The 9,028-nt window shown below is 42.2% G+C and overlaps 1 long non-coding RNA gene across 1 annotated transcript; it reads left to right on the forward strand.

Moving 5' to 3' along the window:
* The first annotated feature begins 493 nt into the window (after positions 1-493).
* On the forward strand, positions 494-8,159 carry LOC137851263 (uncharacterized). The gene is made up of 2 exons (XR_011093093.1): positions 494-1,779; positions 5,447-8,159. It is a non-coding gene; the product is annotated as an uncharacterized lncRNA (long non-coding RNA).
* The last annotated feature ends 869 nt before the right edge of the window (positions 8,160-9,028 follow it).

Here is a 9,028-nt window from a genome sequence, read left to right on the forward strand (position 1 = left end):
TCACATAGGCAAAAAAGTCACCACTGAAGCCTAATGAAATGAGATCCGAGAGTAGATATCACTGTAAGTGAAACAATATCTCTTCTGGCCTTAAACATTCTTAATTTATTGGCTTCCTGACATTCAAATACTTACAAGATTTTCAATTGGTCATATTATTGTAAGTGGAAATACAAAAATTTTTACTTGTCCATGTGAAGGAGTGCTGTTTTTTTTTTTTGAAAACACAAACTAGGTATTTATTGAACTGAAGAATGCAGGACTGTAAAGGTAAAATGTATACCTCTTTATGCTTCCTTTGATGCAGGTAACATATAAATTAGTTATTAGAGAAAACTATAAATATAAACTGTAGGCTATAAACTAAAACTGTAGACTATAAACTAAACAGAAAACTGTAAATACAAAATACAAAATAGATATTAGGAGAAAACTGTAAAGCCTGCCCATACTTTTATTCTAATATTTTTCAGTATTAGGTAATTGTGAGGAATGTTTTAACAATTCCAATTCGTGTCCATAAATTCGTGTCCATAAATAAATAAGTCTGTAATAATGTAATAATTGCAATAATTCTGTTTGAATCCTGCCTGCCTCTGGGCCCTGCACTGGCAATTTAATTCTTGAACCACAGATGCAGTGTGCTCCGGTCTCCCCCTCATTCCAGTCAGTTTATCACGTCTTCAGAAAACACTCCTTAAATTTATGAACCTGTTTGCTTTTGTTATTCCTGACTTCTAGTTCTAACAGTTACAGTTTTTCTTTTCTGTCTTCTTCGAGATTGATTTAACACTGCTATAGATGTTATGTAGATGACTGTGAATAGCTGGGAAAGAATGTTTTAATTGCTCGTGAGTTGCCAACCTGTTTGGGAGTTTCAGAACAACTGATAATAACCGGTGACTGCTGGTGACTGTTATGGGATCCTTGGTATCTGGCCAGGGGGGCCAAGAGATTAAGAGGAAGAGAAAAGAAGCTGAAGGACGGTTGGGAGACAAGACCTGCGGAGAGTGTACAGAGAGTGTTCCATAAACTTGGAATAGTGCCGAGTAAGTACAAAGGGTGAGAGGAAGACTACGAGCCTTCAGCATGAAAGACCCCTAGAGACCCCCAGAGGAGACTGATGCGCATGCTCCAGTAGGAGGAACTGGACCCCGGAAGCTAATTATAATAATCTACTTTTTTAGAAGTAGTAATGAATATGTATTAGTCTAGGTGCATAAAAATCAGCTGCTTGATGTAACTGGTGTGCGTCCTGGTGGAGCAGAGACTCCCGGTGCACCCAGCGCTGTTTGCTTACCTCTATTCCTTTATATTCTTTTAATAAATCCTATTTTTTTATTTAATCCTAATTTGAATCCTGAGCCATTTATAACAATTTGGGGGCTCGTCCGGGATGGCTATAGTTCCTGAATTCTGATTTAATCTAGGAGAGGCGCCCCACCATTTGGTGGCTCCTGTTTGAGTCAGATCGGGACTAATGCCATCCTGAACCTGAATAAAGGTAAGCAAAGAATTTGATTTTTTTGAGCTCCCTTGTTGCCGGCTGTTTTTTGCCCGTAATTCTGCGCGCGAAGATCCGGACGAAGACGACAGAGTCGTTTGGATACCGTTCGGTTGGATTCCGGTGTCCGGGATCAAACCGGACGAAGACGACAGTCGTTTGGATACCGTCTGGTTCGATCCCAGACGAAGACGCTGGTGGATACCGTCCGATTGGAGTCTGGACAGTCTGGACGAAGACGACTGATTCGTAAGATACCGTCCGGTTGGGTAAGGGTACGGTTGCCATTTTTTGTGTGTGAGAGTGTAACTGAGACTTCTAAAGTCAGCGTGGAGGTCTTTTTGTTTTCTCACTGGTTCTAATCTCCTGTCGGGGGGGCTGGGCTGGTGAGAAGAGGGATACGTGGGTGGGTGATAGGTCCTAAGCCCCCTGCAAGACACTCTCACTGGGCAGCCAAGGGCTGGGGGAATTGCCACTAGTAAAATTCCCGGATGGGTCAGATAAAATCGAAGACCAAGGACCAGAAAGGGAGCAAATTACCAGATATATGACCAAAAAGTCCATTATGAATAATTATTAGAAATTGGAACAATAGGGGCCCCAGAAAATTAAAGAGTAAATTAAAAATGATCCAGTATTTTATGATAGAATGACCAAAAGAACCCTTAAGACCCCCTGTATTTTGATCCACGGAGGACGGGGTCAGGCTTTGAACATTAATAGTAGAATACCCGTGGATCCAGAAAAGAGCAAGCTGAAATATTGGAATTAGAAATTAGAGAGCAATTGATTAAGAACGAATATGTGCTCCATTTGTGCCTGTGCTGCGCTTATACCTCCAGATAACAGGAGCCTCTCAGGCCCTGAGAATCAGATCAAAAACAACCTCATGGTTCAGACTTTAACCAAGGGGTCTAAGATAAGGAGTGTTCACAAAGGGACAGGTTATGCATATGTATAGGAATGTTTATGTATATGTAACTCTTTACTAAAGTAATTTGTCACGTTAGGCCTGCACGACTTTGGGGGGACTACCCGCCCCATGCTGCACGGAACTGAGTAAACATACCTACTTTACAATCTTACTGATTGTGGAGTCAGCTTTCTGAGAGTCATTTTGGTGAGCCAGGCAGGAGACACTCTGCTCGGCTGCGGGATCAGCTGCAGCGCGGACGCCCCTAGGTGCACCCTGAGTGTTTTTGCTCGGAGGGGACTCCACTCTCAGCTGCTCACCGCAGGAGCAGAGATCTCCTGAAACTGCAGACAAACAGTATGTTTTCGGCTGCTGGAGGGATACTAACTGGAGTGTTAATAATTGTGTGTGTTTTTATGTATGTATTTTGTGTTGAAAGTATTTGTGTAAATGTAAGGGTTTGAAACAAAGTGTTACAAGTCACTTCACGAAGAACACAGTCAGAGACAATACTTATTTGGTTGGTTATCATTCTAAATTATATTCCTGTGGTATGAATGAGATGTGCTGGAGGCCTCCGTGTGCGAGTGTGCTGTGTGAGTGAGACGCAGCGTTGCTGCAAAGCGAGTGCAGAGTTCCGATCCGTTGTTCCGTACTCTCCGCAAGGGGAGTGGGCAGAGACGAACGAAGTGCTTGACAGACTGAAAAGAAGTGCTGTTTTATTCAAGTTTTGAGTGGTGGTGCCTAATATATGGGCCCGGTGTATCTTGTGTATCTTGTGTATCCTATTTTTGCTCTTAAATGTTTTGACTGTGACAAGAAAAAGGCAGGAGCATGATATGACATGCTTCCTGCAACATATGAGGCCCGCACAGGCCGAGACCTGGACTCACTGAGACCCAGACTCGCTGAGACCTGAACAGGCCGAGACCGGAGCGGCACCGAGAGACCGGAGCGGCGCCGGGAGAGCCGAGACACTACGGAGGGACTACCGCTGGACGGAGAGAGCCCTGAGAGATGCTGCAGAGCCACGGACGGCTCTGAGAGACACAGAATAGACCTGACAGAAGCTGCAAAACGCGGGGAAATTGAAGTAATTGTGGGACATCCGAGATCGAGCTGCTACGGGAGACCAGAGGCGTCAGTGGACACCGGTAGCTGACCCTCACCGTGAGGCGAGTCGGCACAGAGCAGAGGGACGGACATCAGGACCCTGCAGCCTGTCTGACGTGACCATGGAGGCAGCGGCAGCAGCGGCTGTGCTGCTTCACTCTGGCATTCTTTTTATAAAAGGTTTATCTTGCAATGTAAAAAAAGACTATTAGTCCCCAGATCGGTGTTATAACTATTACTAATGATGACTTAGCTCTATTGCAGGGCAGGAGTGCAGAGACGCTGATTACACTGCCGAATGACCACCGGCAGGCTCTTTCACAAACCTAAGGTTGCAGCTGGCACTGCCTGCAGCCGTATAGCAGACGTTACACTCTCTTTCCTAACTAGTAATCATGTGTCTCATCCATTTGTGGTGAATGGCCAGTGACAAAAAGAAAAGGGGGAGACAAAGACAGAAACGGTACAAGGAGGATGCCACTGACACTAACAGCATGGGTAATAGGAGTAGTATAAGTGACACAGGTGACGGTGCGGGGTGCTCTGCCTGCTGCTCGCCTTCACCTGACTGTGCACTGATTCCAACGGTGCTAGAGTAAAATGTGAAGACTGCTCAGATGGCAGTGATGAGAGTGCTTGTGTGAAGAAGATGTGTACTGAATCTGACTTTGTGTGCATAGATACCAATAAAGTGTGTAACCAGCAGAGAGACTGCAAGGACTGGGGTGATGAGCCCCTGAAGGAATGCAACATAAATGAATGTGACTGTCCAGCTGGGTTTGACTTTGTAGAAAAGAGAAACTGTGGAATTGATGAATGTCGAAACCCTGGTATCTGTAGTCAAATCTGTATCAACCTGAAAGGTGGCTACAAATGTGAACGTAGCCGTGGCTATCAGATGAATCCTGCTACAGGAACTGGGAAAGGGCCATACTGGTACAAAAACACAAATAACACCTGTGATTACAATGACGCTGCTAAGCAGGGTTTAGGGGTTCATAACATGGAGACAAGGGGTAACAACTACAGTGTTTGGAACAATTGTACAGCTTTGGCCTTACCTCCTGATGTTTTTCTGATTTGTGGGGATAGGGCCTGGCAAGGTATCGCTGCAAATGCTATCAGATGTCCATGTTACTTAGATAAACTCATTGTATTTGCTCTTAGCTTGTTACAGTTGCGTGAGATCACCAGACATAAATGGGCATTGCTTGTACCGGATAGCAATGATAATGTTGAATTGTGTGGGGCTGCAGCTAGAGCAGCATTGGCAATTTTAGTGCTTGGAGTGGCATCTGCGGCCGCACGTAACAACTTAGAAAAATTGGTATGCTGGGCCAAGAAGCAAGCCTATGCCATGACAGAGATACTTGAGGAGATGTTACCAGATCAAAATAGTCTGCGACATGCGCTCTTACAGGATCAAGCTGCTATTGACTTTTTGCTTTTGGCTCAAGGGCATGGGTGTGAGGGACTGTACCTTGTTTTACTGACTACTGAAACAGCTGTGAGAACAGCAGAAAGGGGTTGGACCCATGCATCCAGAGTAAAAGGACCAATAAATACCAAAACTTGGAGGGTTGAGTCCGCTCCTGGGGAACTGAAATTAAAACTAAAAAGAACTAATATTCCGGAAATAGGGCATGCTTTACATGAAACACCAGAAGAAGGGGACAAGCAAGCCCGCAATGAAGAAAGGTGAGAAGGCAAGACCGGGGCAGGATTCTCCACTGCGGTGTGTATAGTCTACCGAGGGAGGCAACCCCTATGGGTATTGACTGCCGAGTGTGAGGGCCTCTACCGGACTTCTCCCGCACTGAAATCAAGCTGTCCCAGAGAAAGAAACAAATGAGCAAACGGAAAATGTATGTATATAGTAAGAATTTTGTTGTTTTTTTTTAACCTATTGTAATTAGTTTTCCAGGAGCTGAATCACTCTCGAAAGCCGAACAGTGACACGAGTTTAAACAGATTCTGGAGGTGGATCCAACCCCAAGGCATTTCTCACACCTTTACGATACTCGCTGGACGACGCAGAAGGATGTTATACTTCCTGGTACTATTCTTACAAGGGCAATGGAAATAATTTTTTTATTTTGGGGGAGGAAGTGGCTAAGGCTTTTAATCTTAGCAATTGCTGGGTTTGTGGAGGACCAGGAGAAGCTGAAAGTTGGCCTTGGGTAGCTGGCCCAGTCGAACCTAAGTGGTGGGTTAGTAATTTGAGTGAGGTTCATGATGGAACACAGTTCTGGAAAGAGGAGGAGGACCCGTGGCAATTGCATTCATCAAGAAAAGGTATATATTGTTTAAACCGAACAGGAACAGTAAAAGTAGGAGAAAGCATTTGTAAATGGACTCTGTCCCCTGGATATGAATGTACTGATCCTGAATGTGAACCTATAAACTGTACAGCAAGTAAAGGGAAATGGAATACCACACATGTCCAGCTAAAAAAACGGGACTTGGCTGAGATGCTCATCTAAGGAATTTTTTGGGCCTGGGTGTAAAGCCATGGCAAGAGCACAATCAAAAGGACAATTTGACGTTCAAATTTTGAGTTGTCAGCGTGATAACACCACCAGTGAACAGCATGTGGTAAAAGTCTACCGCTGGAGGTGGCAAAATGAGAATGGGACACAAGTTTCTTTTAAACATTTCTGGTCAGCTCGTAATATGACAAATCGTGAAGGAGAAATTAGTTGTAATTGTGAGTGGGAATCTAGTGCGGGGGCTTGGAAGTGTATGTATACAAGCATTAATGAGGCAAACATTGTAACGGGGCCTCTTGGTAATGAGAACACCTTGTATTTTCATGCCCCAAGGAATAAAAAGGAGTGGGACGGTCCTTTTCCAAATGGGGTGTGGACTTTAAAAGGACATTATTGGGTATGTGGCAAACGGGCCTACAAAAGGCTACCAAAAGATTGGTCAGGAGTATGTTACGTGGGATACATAAGACCTTTATTCTTTTTATTATCTCAAATACAAGGGAATCACTTGGGAATAAAATTATATGATGATATTGATATTGATAGGGAGAAACGATACATTGATACCTCTTTAGCCGGAGGTAGTGCTCAAAAATGGAGAGAAAACGAATGGCCTCCTGAAAGAATCATACAGTATTATGGACCAGCTACATGGAATCCAAATGAGGTAATATCTGGAGCTTGAGAACCTATTTATAATTTGAATCGCATAATTAGGTTACAAGCAGTTCTCGAATTAATAACTAATCAAACAGCAACAGCTCTGGATCTCTTAGCTGACCAATCTACCCAGATGAGGAATGCTATTTTCCAACATAGAATGGTCTTAGACTATTTACTAGCAGAAGAAGGGGGTGTGTGTGGTAAACTAAATTATTCTAATTGTTGCTTACGAATTGACGATAATGGAAAAGTAGTTAAAAAGATAACCAAGGAAATTAGAAAATTAGCCCACGTCCCAACACAAACCTGGAAGGATATGGAATGGGATTTATTTTCATGGCTGCCTGGTGGACCATGGGTTAGAAGAATGTTATTTTTTTTTTGTTATGTGGTGTAATGACGTTATTATTTGTACCTTGTATGATACCTTGTTTTACATTATTAATACGCCGGGTGATAAATAGTACATTGGTAATAACTTCATTAAGAAAGGAAGGGAATATGTCAATTATGATGCTTAAGGATTGGAGAACAAACCGAGAACAAACTGATGAAATCCAATTATTAATAACAGAAGAGACACGAATTGGGGATATTAAAAAGAAGATAAGGGATTGTGAGGAATGTTTTAACAATTCCAATTCGTGTCCATAAATTCGTGTCCATAAATAAATAAGTCTGTAATAATGTAATAATTGCAATAATTCTGTTTGAATCCTGCCTGCCTCTGGGCCCTGCACTGGCAATTTAATTCTTGAACCACAGATGCAGTGTGCTCCGGTCTCCCCCTCATTCCAGTCAGTTTATCACGTCTTCAGAAAACACTCCTTAAATTTATGAACCTGTTTGCTTTTGTTATTCCTGACTTCTAGTTCTAACAGTTACAGTTTTTCTTTTCTGTCTTCTTCGAGATTGATTTAACACTGCTATAGATGTTATGTAGATGACTGTGAATAGCTGGGAAAGAATGTTTTAATTGCTCGTGAGTTGCCAACCTGTTTGGGAGTTTCAGAACAACTGATAATAACCGGTGACTGCTGGTGACTGTTATGGGATCCTTGGTATCTGGCCAGGGGGGCCAAGAGATTAAGAGGAAGAGAAAAGAAGCTGAAGGACGGTTGGGAGACAAGACCTGCGGAGAGTGTACAGAGAGTGTTCCATAAACTTGGAATAGTGCCGAGTAAGTACAAAGGGTGAGAGGAAGACTACGAGCCTTCAGCATGAAAGACCCCTAGAGACCCCCAGAGGAGACTGATGCGCATGCTCCAGTAGGAGGAACTGGACCCCGGAAGCTAATTATAATAATCTACTTTTTTAGAAGTAGTAATGAATATGTATTAGTCTAGGTGCATAAAAATCAGCTGCTTGATGTAACTGGTGTGCGTCCTGGTGGAGCAGAGACTCCCGGTGCACCCAGCGCTGTTTGCTTACCTCTATTCCTTTATATTCTTTTAATAAATCCTATTTTTTTATTTAATCCTAATTTGAATCCTGAGCCATTTATAACAGTAATTTACATGACAAAACCAGTTTTCTAAAGGGATTCATCAATTAGAAGGAAAATGTACTAATTTTGTAATTCTTGTTTTAGTATCAAATTTCCAATCTATGCAAATTAGAAACTACTGTAACTATTTTGGAGGAGATTTTGAAATGTCCAAAAAAAGTATTATGTTCCATACTTGATTATTTAACAAGATGAAAGACACAAAGTTCTGACCATTTAAAAGGACAAAGGCTCTTGGAGCATGTTATGTGGTGCTCTGAAAATCAGTTAAACTTTCAAAGTAGAGATTGAGCAATTGAGTTAAGCTGACAAATGCATTCACTACTTTACAGGCCGTATTCCAAAATCAGTTAATTTGAAAAATGTCTTGGAATTTCCGGAGTTACTATACCAACATCCTGCTTTCACCTGTTCCAAAAAATAAAAGTGTTTGTGTTATACACAGAGGTGACTAAGCATGGTCTGTTTTTGACCGTGTCAGTAAAACATAGACCAAGAAGACTGAAAGGAAGTCAGAAATTTAGATAGTTTGGGTAAATACAGACACCACATTGAATCTGTCATATTATGTCAACAGAAAGACTGTTGGAAAATTATAAATATATACCAGAAAAATGGCTGCTGTGGCCTGTTTTCAAGCTTCTGTTTTTCCTATAAAATGTTAACATTACATTAAAATATTCTTTACCAGCACCTCATCCATTTGGAAGTACAAAATACTTCATGTGCTAGAGAAGGACAGATGGTCCAGCTAGTTCTACTAAAAAGGTCCAGGAATCTTAGAATTGGGTCTCACAACTTTGAGTTCAGTGTAAACTGAAAGAGCAATGAGAAATTTC

This window comes from Anas acuta, chromosome 2, assembly GCF_963932015.1.
Source record: "Anas acuta chromosome 2, bAnaAcu1.1, whole genome shotgun sequence".
NCBI classification, from domain to species: Eukaryota; Metazoa; Chordata; class Aves; order Anseriformes; family Anatidae; genus Anas; species Anas acuta.